The 16,395-nt window shown below is 42.9% G+C and overlaps 1 protein-coding gene across 1 annotated transcript in view; it reads left to right on the top strand.

Annotated features, from left to right (window-relative positions):
• The first annotated feature begins 1,638 nt into the window (after positions 1 to 1,638).
• The window catches only part of RASGEF1C (RasGEF domain family member 1C), a 106,535-nt gene continuing 91,778 nt past the window's right edge, over positions 1,639 to 16,395 (top strand). The window contains exon 1 of the mRNA XM_075164680.1: positions 1,639 to 1,914. The gene's annotated coding sequence lies outside the window, so the exon portion shown is untranslated. The remainder of the gene's footprint in view (positions 1,915 to 16,395) is intronic.

Below are 16,395 nucleotides of genomic sequence, written 5' to 3'. Positions count from 1 at the left end.
TTGATTCTGAAAGCCCTGGTGAGAGGAATGTGAAGAACTGAGAAAGTCCTTCTCTTTACAGTGTGGGAGGGAGAGCTATGGAGTCGGGCTTCCACACAGGCATTCTCTCTGCTTTTTTTTTGCGCCTTTCTCACTAACCCAACGACACTTCCAGAACTTCCTAAAGAGGGTAGGGCAAGCCCTTCCCCTGGGAAATATTGTTAATTCAATTCTCCCAGAGGTGAGGAGCCTGCTTGAACCCGGTATTTTAACTAGTATCTTCTGTATTACTTAAGAGTCAGTTCTTTGACAGCCAGAATGAGGCATATGGTTGTCATGTACATATATGCCTCAGTGTAGCAGAGACGGGGGAATGCCACTGAAATGCAGTGAGAAAATAAGGTGCTTTCCTCTCCTTACTCTATTTCTCTGTGGTGTTCCTGGTAGCAACTGGGAACTGCGCCACTGCTATGCTCTGCCCTTGGCTTGTCTTTCAATGGAAGACTCTGCTGACACAAGTGCTAAATGCTCATGCTCAAGGATTGCTATTAACTTGTAGGAACAATTCTGAAGGAGGGTTTTATTCTGGTTTTTCTGTACCAAACAAAGGAGAAGGAAGCCTCCAAAATCATTTTTGGTTAAGCTAACTGGATATAAATTAGGTTGCCATAGAAAAACACAACTCACTTCAACTTGGAGATGAAGGAGCAGTGGGAGCCAGACCATCTCCTGTTTTGGAAGCACTTGCAAAGCTTCTGAACTCTGTTTCTTCGTGGAGTCCTGAACAGGGGCTGTGGCTGGGACCACTGAGGGGAACTTGGGTCCCGTGTGAGGGTGATGGCTGGCCCAGCTGTGAGCCCTAAGGACTTCTCCCTGATCTCTCACTGCTCTTAACCTCAGTGATAACCTTTCTCCTTACTGAGCTTGTCCCAGTTAACTGAAGTTGGGGGCTTGTCAGGATTCTCCTCTGGCAGAGAATTTTAGTCTTTGTTCTTCATACATATTCTCCTTTGTAGAGGAGTACAGAATCTGTTTTCTTTTTAAGTATAATTTTTGAACATATTAATGATATTGGCGATTATTCAAAGAAAAACATATAATCAATGCTTGTTAGTCTGTGCGATGATAAATTTTAAAAATACAGTCTGTGCTCGTCTGGAATTTATTGCTTCAGGCAAGGTGATAGCTTCAGCAGTGCCATTTCCAAAGAGTGCACTGTGCATTTATTTTCTCATTAGCATCTAGTTTCTATTGTATATTTTGAACAAAGGTAACCTTGGAGTAGGAACACATTCCTTTCTGTCAGGAAGAACTTGTGATGCTGTTTCAAAGGTGCATGCATGATTGAGCAGCAACACATCACAGGAAGCTCTGCAAAGAAGATAATTCTCCGTGGGCTGCAGTAGAAGAAAAGAAAAAACCATTTTTTAGATTACCGTACTTTCTGTGTGGGGGAGGGTTAAATTATGTGTGTTGTGACAAGCTCTCTCAGATGGTGAGTAGACTGTTTGTTAACTCATAACTATAATTCTCCAAAATAGCAAAGAGTCAATGATTTGCATTTTAGTAGGTTTTGATAAAAATTTATATTCCTTTTTAAATGAGGGAGGCTGTTGTCAGTGCAAATTTTAAAAAACAAAAATCCAGACTGACTTTAATAGTGCAAGAGAGGAATTTGAAACAGTGACTCTTAACTTTCCACTGCAGCATCCATTGTATAGTGTAAAAAACCCTTGGTATATTGTTAGCATTTAAAACATGCTTAGGATGCATACAGTCCACACAGAGCTGCAAGTTCGTGGTAGCTGCATTTCCGAGGATGGAGGAGAAGACGTGCTGAGGAAATGAGGGAGGGCAGTCTTGTGGTAAAGCACTGAGCTGGGCCCTAGAGGAAGAGGAGGTCCGTGGCAGAGGGAGAAGGCTATATGACCAAGGGTGAGTCACCTAATTTGTGCTATTTTGCTGCTGTGTTGCTTGTCTGTCTGCTTGGTTTGGATTGCAGCTGCTTTGGTTTGGGGATGTCACTGTAAGTGATGCGGTATCAGAGCAATGGTTTTGCTCAGCTGTGTTTACTTGGGGTCTGGCACACTCGGACTCTAATGTCACATTCTCCCTGCAAAATAAATACTAAATGGTGACTTGTCCATCAATAAATACCAGTGGGAGACCTGGAAATGGCCTCTCAGGTGCTCCTGTTTTGAAAGCATCTGCATTCCAGCAGCATCTCAGAATAGTAGACCCAGCTCAAGAAGGTAACTAGGAGCGGTCCTTTCTGTAGCTTGGACCAGAGCTGGGATAATAACCGCTACCCAGCAGCTTGAGTCCTAGGAAAGACCCATTCACATCCCCAGAGACCACAGGGCGTAGTTAAACAGGTAAGAGGAAAAACACTGGTGGCAGAGCCAGGTATTAACCAGGATGCTAATCCCAGTACTCTCATTTTACAAAACGCAAGCTGAGATCTTTAACAAGTCTGTGTTACCTCAGACCCATCTGCTTCAGCAGAACTGTGCCCCCACACCTAAGGTGAGCACTGACTCAGAGGAGTGGCTTCTGCTAAGAACCTGCTGCTAGCTGTGGGTAAAGCTTCTCATGTTTAGAAAGTTCATCAGTGTAGGGCCAGCTGTCTCTGATGCTGCCAGGATTTTGACTTAATGTGCCATCGCTGCAGCTAACAGTGCTGTCCACACTAGTGCTCTGGGTGCACCCTCAGTGGCCTCCTATAGATTGGCTGAGCTGTCCCAGGAAAACAGAAGCACAGATGAACTGTGGAAAGAAAATACTGTTTCTTCAGTTTGCTGTTCTTGATAGATTTTAATCACAGCTGAGGTGGCTCTATCCACGCTGAGGACGCTGTGTGCTGAGCGTTAGGCTGAGTGCAAACAAGCTGCTTGGGCTCATTCTGCTGCAAAGCAAGAGCAGTGCCTGGGGAATTCCAGAGATATTAAAGGGCTGCACCAGCCAAAGCAGCTGGATCGTGGCTTTCAGCTCTCAGCGTGAGCGAGCTGTGGTGTTGGCCCTTGCTCTTGTGTTTTTATGATGATGGAGATAGGACAGGGAACTGACGCCCTGCAGTTTCTCGCTTTGGGGATTTTTCTGTGATAGCAAGTTTGAATCCTCAGCCTTCCTAGGACACAAGAGTCACAAGAACTTGCTTCCGTTGAAAATGGGGCTTTTCAGTCCCGTACCAGGTTGATCCTAGAGGGTAAATCTCTATCAGAGGAGTTAGTGGTTTAAGGATAAACTTCTGGTGTGAGGCACTGTATAATCACAACACAAAAAGCTGGCTCTTGGCTTGAAGAGAGTTAGCTCTGCAGTCAGCTACAGCTGTTCTGGCTCGAAAGATCATATTAAACGCAATGTCTGTTTCTATTCATAAAACTTGATGTTTTTTGAACAATACAAACTTTAATGTGTTTGAAAGTGCCTTAAGTTGGTAATAATGATGAAATAAAAAAAATTTCTGTTTACTTCTATAATATAAACAGCTTTATTCAGTAGTTCCTGCATGGGGTATTAAAGATTTTTGACTGACAACAGAAATCCACATATGGCTCAGAAAAGTGTTGGCATACTCTTGTGTGAAGTTTGTTAAAACTGTATGATAGACATCTTGTTATTTAAAAAATTCTTTTCCTTTCAAACAAATTTATTCTGTGGTTTAAAAGCTGAGTTTTAAAAGCTAATTGGACAAGGCCAAGGATATAGTTAGACTTATACTTATGCAGAACAGTCCTCCAGGACTGTAAAAGAACTGAGACTGAAATTGAAGTTTGTCAGAATATCACCAGCAAGGGGGGTGGGGGGAAGGAAAAAAAAATTGCTATCCGCTCTAAGTGACAATTCCAGTTGTACCAGGAGGGTTCTCAGTATCTAAGGCAGAGATGATCTGGTGCCATTATTTACCATCCACCTTGTCAAGCCTTCTTCCTTCCTCCTTTCCTGGGGTGATGCTGACTGCCAAAACCATCAGACCTGCTGGTGGTGTTTGTAGGATTAAGAAGGTTAAACCAACATTTGGTCACTCACTGAAGGCTGATGATTCATAGCTGTTAACAAGTGCATTCAGTAGCCATATTCTTTCTGACCATCAAATCAATCACATCTTTAAGAGGAGCATAAAATAATTCATTTAGGAAATAAGAATCTTCACAAGCAACCTAAACCTTTTTTTTTTTTTCATTTTTTTAGGGAATTTAAATTCTCTCCTTCCCTCACATAGAAAAGTTTCAAAGGAATGTCTTCCAGTCTTTTTGCACTTGCTTCCTTGTGAAGTCAAAGATGAACAAAAGCTTGCTGAAGGCATCCTCCAAAAGTAAAACTAGTCAAATCAGGCCAAGTTGGTTTTTTTGGCTTTCTGTTGGGTGTGTAACAACATCATGATTTCTACATAGTAGCTTATTTTTGCCATTCAAACGTGTGCAGCATGCACAAACATGACTGCCCTGCACAATCTTACTGTGCTTATTTAAGCCTTGTTTTAAAAATCCAACAAGGATGTGTGTTCCTTAAAGAACAATAAATGTGAAATGGAGAGCAGAAAACTGACTTCATTTATTCAGTGACTTCATTTCTTTCTGAAATCTTTGTGCTATAGGCCTGTAAGTGGAAAACATGTATGAATGTTACACATGGAAGTACCCCAGATTTCAAATACGGGTAGCCAGGCAGAAAGGTTCCCTTCCTCAAAGCTTAATAAAGATTATTCAAATCTTACAACTTTGGTAGCAGGAATTGTTTCTTGTCTTTGCTAATTCCTGAGTAGGACAAAGATATATGAAATTAAGGGGAGAGAGAGAGAAGATGGGCTATACAGGACTACTTGAAACCTCTGAAGTTCAGACATGATCTGCAATGTTGATGATGGTTAGGCTCAGCCTGTGCATTTTCTGTGGCTATTTCCAAAAAGAAAGCACCTCCAAAATCTAAGTGGCTTACTAGATCTCTGTCATTGGGGAGAAAGCTTAATGTGATGCAAATATACTAAATTTATAACAAATACATTGCTCGTATCCCATTTGCTCCTGATACTGCAAACATTAGTGGAACAGAAAACGATCTGGTGTCTTGAGGTCTACAAAGTCTGGTCAGTAATGAGTTATACCTGTCTAAATGTGGTCCTACCACCTTGCCATCAAGGAGCTGCTATCTTAAAGGCTATTCCTCTTTGTGTGTGAAATGGTTTTTTTCACCTGTGGTTCAGCCACCTCCTCCTGATCCCTTACACCGATGAGAGCTGTATCGGTTCTCAGGTCATTCATCTTACCTCAAAGTTTATTAACTGTCCACAGGTTTCTGGATCTTGTGCTTTTCTGCCTTTGCCTGGATCATTTCATGGCTGAGATACGTCTAGAAAAGCACAAACGTTATTTCATTCAACTTGCCCTCGACTTGTAACTGCGTTTCCCACCTATGCTATAACTTGTTTGGCCTCCCCTTATGCTTTTACCTGCCTTACTGTTATCACACATCAAAGATATGTGCCAGGTCCTGACTAAATAGAAGGCATGCTCTGGCGTATTTATCTGTAAAGTGCCAGGGGCCAAATTCTCCCCTCAGCCTCCGTGCTCTGCTTTGATCTGGCAGGAGCTGTGTGCTCAGGCACCTGGAGGAGCAGATCACCTTACCTGTGGTTTGCCTCCTCTCCCTCCCAATTATCACTGGAAGCAGCAGCTTTTACAGTGTAAATGAGACATTTGAAAGCAGCTGTTGTCAAAAGGTTCCTCCTAATTCCATAATGCAAATCTTGCATGTTAAAGAAGTTGTCCCTCATTAGGCACATGCTATCATTTAGCATGTGGACGTATCAACCAATGGCAGGTGTCCTCTGTTGCTAATATCTATACATTTGGGTAATTAGAACTCATCTCTACCCTGAAGAACTTACAGTTGGAGCTTGTACGCAAGACTTATAGGGAACTTCTTGAATGGGAATTTTCCAGTTGTCAAAACTGAGTGGTTTTGTGGAAATAACCTGACTTCCCAGACTTCTGACAGAGCATATACATGTCTGAATGGCCCCTATTTCCTACTTTCCTAGAAGCCCCAGCCTTTCCAAATTCCCGTACAAATTGAATAAATAATGTAGAGTTTTATTTCCATGAAAAGGCTGCAGGTCTTGGCCAAAAATGACCCTGGATATTTCTTCCTTCCCCCCCCCCCCCCCCAAACTAAAGTCTGGTTTACTATTAAGTTGTATTTATTCAGTGACTTCATTTCTTTCTGAAATCTTTGTGCTATAGGCCTGTAAGTGGAAAACATGTATGAATGTTACACATGGAAGCACCCCAGATTTCAAATACAGGTAACCAGGCAGAAAGGTTCCCTTCCTCAAAGGGAAGGGAATTTATTTCTGTTTATTGTCTAACAGAAAAGACGGAGGAAATATGCCTTTGAGAGCAAACAGACTAAATGACTTCCCCAGGGTCCCAGACGTACTCCAGAGCAGAAGCTGAACTGAGCTTACAGCTCCTGAATATTAGTAAGGCCTTAACCACAGAATTGTCTTTGTCTTGTTAACATAATCTCAGTTATATGCTGGCTGACTTAAACCTCTGAAAATGAAAGCAAAGCTCTAGCTCGAAAATGAAATAAAATGCTGGAATCACTTCAGTACTAGTGAATTATTAATATTAACCACTTAAAGAAAAATGTCACTGTTCTAGAGGAATAGCTTTTTAAAAAGTCTTTTCGAAGGACAAATATTTATTCATGTGGATTTTTTTTTCCTTAGCCATTCAATAACCAGACTGCAGGGAATCATCTCTGAGAAAGCTGCTTTGACTCTTACTCTGAATCCTTTACCTATAATTTGCTAATGAATTTCAGCTTAAGTGCAGTTAAAATGTAAGAGTTTGACTAGGGAATGGATTGAAAATAATAATTTTCCTTCTTCCTGCTCCCTCTCTAGGCACTTGTTAAGAAATGTTTGAACGTACTGAAGTGTTAAGAGACTGAGAGCTTGTTAAAATAGCAGAGGGTTTGCTGTTTGAGGGGAGACAAAGAGGAAGGTAAGGAAGGAATCTGAAGAAACTTCCTTTCCAAGGAAGATTAAAAGCATTTCAATTTGGGGAAAAATGAATGTCCTTTCACATCTTCCTGTTGCACACATTAAAATCAAATGAGCTAGAAAATTCGTTTGGCTGCTTTTATGAGCATCAGTCTTTTATGTCTGCATCGGGACACTGGACCTGGTGTGCACGTGCCCAGGCTAATTGCACTGGTAATGTCTCACTGCAGCTGCTGGATCCAATTTTGATGGATATTTAGGAATAATGGATGCATTCATAGGGACTGGGATTGGCTAAAACCAGGATAAAGTCTTCAAATATCTAGTTTGCAGTTGGTGATTCATCCAATTTTGATAAGGACATTTTGCATGAAAAAGGCTTCCCTTTCCTCAATAATTCATCAACTTCTATATTTATTGCTCAATAGCCATTGCTCAGCTCTGGTTAGGCATCTTCAGGGCTGGCTTTTCATAGTGCTTCTGTGTTTTAATACCAAATGCAGTCGTCTTAAATGCTGTAACCTATGGGATCAAATCAACTTTAAATAAGAAGGGCGAAGTCAGCCAGCAGCCAGCTCTAAAGCAAGAGCAGTATCTTTGTCCTGGTGCTTGCTGGCTTGGGTAGAGGGTGAGTTCATGCCACGTCTATCTCTAGGAGCACACAGCCAGGCTCCGCAGGGCGCAGCCCCGGGATGAAGCAGAGCACAGGAATGAAGCCTGTAGTTGGCATATCACAGTAACTGTAGGGGAGAGGACAGGCATCAGCTGCAAGTTTTCACTGCTGGTCATCTCAAATGAGAAGCAGTTTATGTTTGTCTGCCAAGACTAATGCAAGGGCAAGTGACTGGGATATCTCTGTGTGTGTGTTTGCCACATATGAAAGGGCTGGAGCAAGTTCTCCATGGGTCCAACCCACTGGTGCCAAATAGGAAAGGACTGCTTGGCCTCTCCCATATTCTCTTCTGCACTCTCTACCCTTGTTATGTGGGATCTGATGCTTCTTGGGCCCTGCATGGAGCTGAATCCATTTGTTAATCCAGCAGAAAATTAACTTCCCGAAATCAAAAGGATATTTTTGCTGAATTGCCACAGAGTTGGCTCAGCACAGAGGCTGATGAATGTCAGAGCTGAAGCAAGGCAGAGAGCAAGACTTCTGACTTCAGTGCTGGCATCTCAGCCGTGCTGTGTAACTCCACCCGTAGCAGTTGTTGCCTGCCTTGGGAAGTAGAGTTAACAAGGAAGATTTTGTTACTGTGAAGTGTCTTAAGTTTTTGTGAGGACGATCTGTGGAGCAGATATCCTGTGCTGGGAGCAGGCCCTGACTCTCTGGAAGGGTGGTAATATACCTCTTACTTTTGCAAAACTGGCCTAATGTATGTGCAATGTTAGGTTGTTTCATGATTTACAGGCATGGAGATTGAAAGCATTCAGTTAGATGATAGGTGATTAAAGACACTTTTTCTGTTAATCCGTGTGGATTAGGAGGATAGGTTTAAGAGTTTAACACTGAAGGGGACTTAAAAATATTTGTGAAGTACAGACTTTGCCGTTCATTCAGCTGTAAGCCTTTGGGATCCTGAGAAGCGCATGTTTCATTTCACAACAGCATACAGATGGGGAAAGTCTGTTTGCAGATGCATCATGTTCTGTGGAAGGGACTTGGTGGGAATGTTTGCCTTGGACTTTTAGTATTATTCAGATACAGTTCTGGTTTAGTTTGGATTTTAAGCAAGAAATTTGCTCCAATTCTACTCTCGTGTGGTGGGTTGACCCTGGCTGGATGCCTGGTGCCCATCAAAGCTGCTCTATCACTCCCCTCCTCACTGGGCAGGGGAGAGAAAATATAACGAAAGGCTCATTGGTCGAGATAAGGGCAGGGAGATCACTCAGCAATTACCGTCATGGGCAAAACAGACTCGACTTGGGGAAATTAGTTTAATTTATTACCAATCAAATCGGAGTAGGATAATGAGAAATAAAACCAAATCTTAAAAACACCTTCCTCCCACCCCTCCCTTCTTCCCAGGCTTAACTTTACTCCCGATTTTCTCTCCCTCCTCCTCGCCAGCGGCGCATGGGGACGGGGAATGGGCTTGCGGTCAGGTCATCACGTTATCTCTGCCGCTCCTTCCTCCTCAGGGGGAGGACTCCTCACACTCTTCCCCTGCTCCAGCGTGGGGTCCCTCCCATGGGACACAGTCCTCCATGAACTGCTCCAGCGTGGGTCCTTTCCATGGGTGCAGTCCTTCAGGAACAGACTGCTCCAGTGTGGGTCCCCCACAGGGTAACAGGTCCTGCCAGCAAACCTGCTCCAGTGCAGGCTTCTCTCCATGAGGCCACAGGTCCTGCCAGGAGCCTGCTCCAGCGCAGGCTTCCCACAGGGTCACAGCCTCCTTCGGGCATCCCCCTGCTCCGGCGTGGGGTCCTCCACGGGCTGCAGGAGGATATCTGCTCCACCATGGACCTCCATGGGCTGCAGGGGGACAGCCTGCCTCACCATGGTCTTCACCATGGGCTGCAGGGGAATCTCTGCTCCAGCGCCTGGGGCACCTCCTGCCCCTCCTTCTTCACTGACCTTGGTGTCTGCAGGGTTGTTGCTCTCACATATTCTCATTACTCTCTCTGGCTGCAATTGGCTAAGGTTTTTCCCCACCCCACCCCTTCTTAAATATGTTATCACAGAGGTGCTACTACGGTTGCTGGTGGGCTCAGCCTTGGCCAGCGGTGGGTCTGTCTTGGAGCTGGCTGGCATTGGCTCTGTCGGACATAGGGGAAGCTTCTAGCAGCTCTTCACAGAAGTCGCCCCTGTAGCCCCCCTGCTTCCAAAACCTTGCCACGCAAACCCAATACATCTTGTTTGAAATTCAAGATTTACCTGTACAAGTGCTAGTACAGATTGAGCTAATGCCACTGAAGTCCTGCACAGGCTGTGGGGATGCAGCAGGCACATGAACTGAGCGGCGGCTCCCATCCCATCCGGTGTGAGCATACCACGTATGGATGCACCAAACTGTGCTGGGGCGGCCCATTGTTATGACCCTGTCACATCTCAAAGGAGACGTTTGGTAATGACTTTGAATCCAGGCCTTCAAATGAAGTACTCTGGACTCTTAATTGAACTCTGCAAAACCCTGATTGCTTGGCTGATGTGCACCTTGATAGGCAGATTTCCAGAAATCCAGGGAATTAAACAATAGTCTGGTATGGATTAGTGTTGCTGGCTTTGAAAATCATAGTTGTATATTTTAAGGACTGAATTAAGCCATTTAAATCATCCAGCATGACTTGTATAACATCATAGAGTTCTCTTGCCTTATGTTCTAATTGAGATAAAATATATCTCTTAGATATAAGGACCAATCTATCACATCCCCCAAACAGGCTGTTCACCTACAAATTGTCCTTAATCTTAAAAGTGCATATAATGGTGCTGATGCCCCTAAATCATGTTGGCAAGTCCATAAAATTGGCTTTGATATTCAGCCTAATGTGCTAAACTGAGTCTGGACATTGAGAAGCTGGATTTGCCCAAGCAGGGTATATAGGTGCCCTGGCTTGAAACTTGGCTTCTTGTCACTATAACATGTATTCTTCACCTTAAAAAAAAAAAAAAAAAAAAAAAAACAAAAACCAACAAACACAACAACAAAACAAAAAAAATATCACCACCAAAAAAACCCATATTGCCAGCTTGTTTACACATCATCTCAGCTGGTCTCTGTATGGTTGCTATAGTGTTGCTAACACAAGCATGTGGATTAGGAGTAGTAATTTCCTCTACTACTTTTCCGGTTGAGCAATAAAATAATCCATGTTGGCAACCAAGTACTTTTTTAGCACTCAACAGAAAATGGTTTTATCAAAATTCCCAATTAAAACAAACCCAACCTTAGCCTGAAATTTGAAAGCCTATTCATTGGCAAAACTCGTTAACTTGTCAGTTTGTTAAATATTCCCAGGACTAAACTCACATCCACAGAAAGAACAATGCAAAATGCAAAGTTTTAACAAAGCTATAAGAGAGGTGGAAGTCCTTTTTTCTTTTGTTAATGTATTTCCAGCACTGTTTTGCATCCTTATGACTCTGGGGAACATAGTCTGCAAAGTACATGATTAAGCATTATCATCATGATTTCAGAAGCCATTCTGTTACACCAAGTAATAATTCATTTTCCACCATTGTGCACACCGATATTACTGTCCGAGCTATAAGTTAGACCCTGGCACTTGCACAACAGTGGAAGAGAAGCCATAAACTAGCAATAACCATTGTGTACGCTTTTTTCCCTACTCATGACTCTTACGCTTAGTAAAGCCAAACAGGCCTATGGACTAGAATTACAGTCCTACCATAGGCTTGGCAGTCTGGGCAGAATAAGGCTGTTCTGTTACTCTAAGGTGTTTATGGTTATAGTTTTCTGTGGGTTTGTAAGAGTCTTATGTTTTTCTGGAGGCACCATTTTAATTTTGAGGGCTAATCATGACCAATGTTGGATTCGTCTGTTTAATGAGATTGCTCCAGGTAGAATTTGTTCTCTGTTAATTAAAACATTCACTTGGACTCAAACCTGAAGTACTGTTTGGAAGCAGGAGAGCAGCAGCCCCTGGGTGTGGATGTGAGAGGGAGGCTGAGGCTGGCAGGAAGGTGGAGCTTTGAGGCAGAAAGAGGTCCATGAACATTTACTCTTTTAATCCCTACTTTTTAGGTCTCCCTGTACAGCCACCTCGTGTGCAATGAAATGATGGCTGTGACGTCAACTGATAGAATTACAAGGGGCTCTCGCTGCTCATAATCCCCAGAACCAAAGCTGGAGACCTAGCCCCCATTTCCCAAACAGGGAGGAATATTTTCATTACTATGTTAATTCAATCTCTCCTGTAATAGCGATACTTTAATTGCTCCTCTGTTTTCTTCAGACATAATCCAATTCCCTTTGGCCTCCTAGTTTATCCACACATTAATTGGGTTATTGCCTTGTAAAACAGAAGGGCAAATATATCACTTAAATTTTATCACAGACAATTAATAAGCACGACTGAGATTTTTAAAGTGCCCTAATGCAATTAAGTGCCAGGCTCCCAGGAATTTCAGTGGGATCTGGGTGCCTTCCTGCATCACACCTACTTGGAAATCCCCATCTAAGACACCTAAGGAAAACTATATTTCTTTATTGTACATTGAGCACTTCAGAGTTTCTCCTTTTCAACCTGAATTCCTGATTCTACAGTCTTTAATCTTGTAAATCTGCTTTTGATTTAATCTAGTAAAATTCCTTTTGATTTCCTTGATTAAGGATTGCGGGGTCAAAGCCTTTGAAGTACAGCTGAAAGCTTCAAAGTATAAAAAAAGGCAGAGGCAGGGCTTGGGGACTGGTAATGGGACACCCAGCTTCTCACATTCAGGACTGCAGTCCTCGTCAAAAGTGACTCCTTGTTTCCTCAACCTTGTGGCTGCAGGGCTGGTGTCTGTACCCCGAAATCTGATGGAGCTGCTGAGTAACAGCCTTGTTCAGCAAACTCAGAAAGCTCTGAAGCTTTCTCATCTCCCCACAGCAGCTTGTTGTGGAAAGGAGCTGGCGTGGCCAGGTACGTGCGAGTTATCCGACAAGCAGACACCTCTGAGCCCCTCCTGTTTCATGGGTGCTTTTGTCCTGTGAATTTTTATTACCTGTGTTAAGGAACACTCGACCAGGATAGCAGCAATGAAAATTGTTAGAAAAAAGCAAGTGGACCATTGAGAATGGCCCTAGTTTGTTTTCACCTGAGCAGTGCAGTGAAACACCAGGACTGAGCATGCTGTGGAGATCTTACCCCCTTCGTAGCTGTTTCAAGCACCACTTGTAGCAGCATGGTCAGAAATATCCTTCATTTGTAATCAAAACCGTGCACCCTGCAACTCCTTGAGCTGGTGTTTCTTGGAGGCAACAGGTTGCAACAGAAAGGGAGATGGGTGCTACATCCTCCCACAAGATCCTAGTGACACCAGTATTGGGTAACAATGAACAAATAGCCACCGTCGCTACAAAGCCTTCATAAAGGAAACACATGTGCTGAACTAAGCCCTCTTTATTGTTACTTATTTGGGGCGTGAATCAACCAGCATAAAAGCCAATAGTGCATGATCAAAGGGTGAATACTAATGATAAGAATATTATAGTAAGTCATGGGATATCTCTTCCATACCAGCTAAGGTATTATAATCATGCCCTACCCACATCGTGTCTGTGTAGTGGCAAGAATCAATTTTCTTCAAGCTAGCAAGGGAGAAATAAGAATTGCCAAAGCAACACACACTTTGTATGCTTTCTTCCTATAAAACATGGAGTGAATGAAACTGATGGGGATCATTTTGCTTTGAGTGGTTTTCAGATAAAACCACTTTCCACCCAGCCTTATATAGCATAGGTATTATAGTGGCCAGGGAAAAGCATACATTGAGCAGACCATTGCAGGAGTCGCTAAAATTGAAACTAGAAGTAAGTTACAAGTGGTATGAGAGAGCTGGGGACAGGTACTTCTCCAGTGTAGCTCAAGCAGAGACTGAAGACCCAGGGCTGAGCTTAGCTGGAACCCCTGGGCCCATGGGCACAGCCCTGGTGAATGCAAGGCAAGATGTGTATAAATGCAGTGCTAGATTATTGTGATAGTTTCTCCTGACCTGTAACATATTGTACATGGTAAACCTTTGTGCATCAGCAAAGAACAAGTCTCTTATACTAAAGGCTAAGGGACGTGCCAGGGAGGTGTATTGCCTTGCATCTGTCTCATGGAGAGTCTTAACATCTCCTCTCAAAGACGCTGATGTTGGCTGCCATAGGATGTCGGTTTGCTTAAACCATGAAAACCCAAACCAAAGAAAGAGAATTGGTTTTGGTCCAAAATTATTTTCTTTATTGGAATTCTTTATTGGAATCTTTGTCATTTCAAGTAATTCATGGATTTAGAATCAGTAACTTTTGCTGAGATATGAATTTGGGCTTTTCAGGAAGTACCATATTCCAAAGTTCAATGGACAGAGGGATAATGAGGGTACAGGTCCACTTGGATGCTTCGTGGAGCTAGGCGAAGCGTTTGCTTTTGCTTCTGACTCTTCCATGAGGAAAATCAGCCCTATTGCTGGCTGGGCTTCCATGTGTCTGTTGAGCAAAAAATTACTTTTATCTGGGAAGTTTCTCACATGAGAATGTAGGGATATACTACTCCAGATGAGCTGATCAGGGTTTCTGGAGGGTGTGGATTCTTCATCACTTACAGACAGATCTACAGTATCTCAAAGGTACAGTTGTCCAAACAAGCAGGGAGCTTGATGTGGAGTGTCTCTGACCTGTTACACTGTAAGTTGGCCAAGACCGTCATAAGCATCATCTTAAAATCTACAGACATATTTTTTGTGTTGTGTCTGCAGTTATTCCATTTCCAGGAAACACCTTTAATTTAAACAGAAAAAGTCTGGGTAATTAAACAAAGCAAAATGCTATAGTGAGGAGTGTGCCATCCAGCTGTGATTGTGCAAAGTACCAATGTTTCCTTTCTCCCCTCCGAAGAAATTAAAGGAGTTACAGTCTTGTTTTAACTCAGCTGGGGTTCCCAAAGCTCACTTTACCTATTTACCACCATTACTGCTACTGGCTGTAGGCGTTCAGCTGTAAGCATATATAGAGGGAAGCATTCAGCTGCCTGAGCTGTATTCATGGACAACAGCTTGGGAGCACCTGAACTAGCCTGGCCTCAGCACAGTACCCGACTGAGTGGAGTTGTGCCAGTGTGTCTGGGAGCACAGGCTGAGCCTTTCAAAGGCGTTGCTATTCCTGCTGGAGTCTTCACAGTGCTTTTGCCGCTACTCAGCTGCGTGCTGAACCAGCCAGCTTGTAGGACTGAGCGGTGAGTTTTCCCTTGGGGAAACTTCCCTGCCATTTCATTTGGAAAATAATAAAAATGAAACATGGAGATTTTCTCTGTAGTGGTGGATTTGGAAAAGAGGGAAATGACTGCAGTACTGTTCTGTTAAATGCTCACTGCCACAGGGGAAGGGATGCTGCTGCTGCTAAATTTGGGGTGGATTAAAACTCCCTTGTAGTATAGGGCAGAGCATTTTCATTTGGAGCATGGAGTCCGTCCAAAACAGAAATGCAGAAATACAGATAAAGCTGCGATTCTGACAACTGCTCAATCCTGTCTTCCTGTCCCTCTCCCTGTACAAAAAAAACAACACAAGTTTTGGTTTCAAGCCTTTGGTCTTGCTTTTCTTTTTGGCTGAGCACTCATTTCAGGTAAATGCTGTCAGACAAGCTTGTTCTATTTCTTGAAAACTTAAAAGTCCAGGGATTCATTTTATGAGATTTTTTCTTCATTGCAGGCTTCAGAGTTTACACGAAGGGCCAGGACATACTTGTTGGGTTTTTTAGTCACAAAAATATCTTAAATAAGGTCTTTTATAGCCTCATAAGCTTTATTTGTTGTTGGGCTTTTTTAATACCTTTCAGGATTTATTAGCTATGTATATGGAAAACACCCTAAAATCTGATAATCTGCAATATCTTTACTCAGGCTGTTGAGTTGATTGCACTTTACAAGACACTGTGACATCTTAAGTACTTCATTGAAGCTACAGCTATAATAAGATTATTGCCTGGTTATTGGCATTAAATATAATAGTAGCCACAAGGTTTTAAAATTGTTGCGTACATTAGAAATGGGATAAAATGTATCATTGATTATGCTGCAATTTATTGACAGTTCTATTGACAGCACTGTGCCCAGATGAACTGGGAAAACCCTGATCTTTTTGCTGATAAGAAGCTGAGCTCCCATCAGTTTTACGCCAACAGAATCAAGCTCACAGAAGTAGCCCGAGATAGGGAAATCAAAATATCCTTTATGTTGGTAGCTGATCTGCCTCTTATGTAAGTGGGAGGTGGGCTCCAAATTCAAAGCAGCAGAGGGAAGTATAGCACTGATTTCCTCAAGCTGTTTCCCAAATGACCAAGGAGTCATGGGGGATTGTGCATTTTGCCCCAGTGATTTTCCTGGTCTGCTCTTTGAGATATGTTAGCTTGACCTCATTCCCTGTAGAAGAGCTGTCTGGGTTGAATGGTCTAAAACCTTTAAGATCAGCAAGAAATTAGCAAGCACAGATGGGAAATTGAGTCCTGTCACTAACTTTGAACAGGCAGTGTAAGATCTCAGGGATAAATGAGAAGACTTAAGGGAAATGTGGTGCTTAAAGGACTTTATTACTTACATTCTGTAGCACTGATTTTGATTAATAGCTCTCTAATGCTAGAAGCACCATATCCAGATCTGAGGGAGCTCCACACACTGGAGCTATATAGGGCCCCCCAGAGCTCAGTCTATGGGGCACAGTCATAAGATAATTTGTGTGGTTGTAAAAAATGGGATGGCAGAAA

The sequence above is a fragment of the Calonectris borealis genome, chromosome 15, assembly GCF_964195595.1.
Source record: "Calonectris borealis chromosome 15, bCalBor7.hap1.2, whole genome shotgun sequence".
In the NCBI taxonomy this organism is placed as follows: domain Eukaryota; kingdom Metazoa; phylum Chordata; class Aves; order Procellariiformes; family Procellariidae; genus Calonectris; species Calonectris borealis.
The sequence above is the reverse complement of the archived record's forward strand: the minus strand, read 5'-3'. Positions and strand labels throughout refer to the sequence as shown.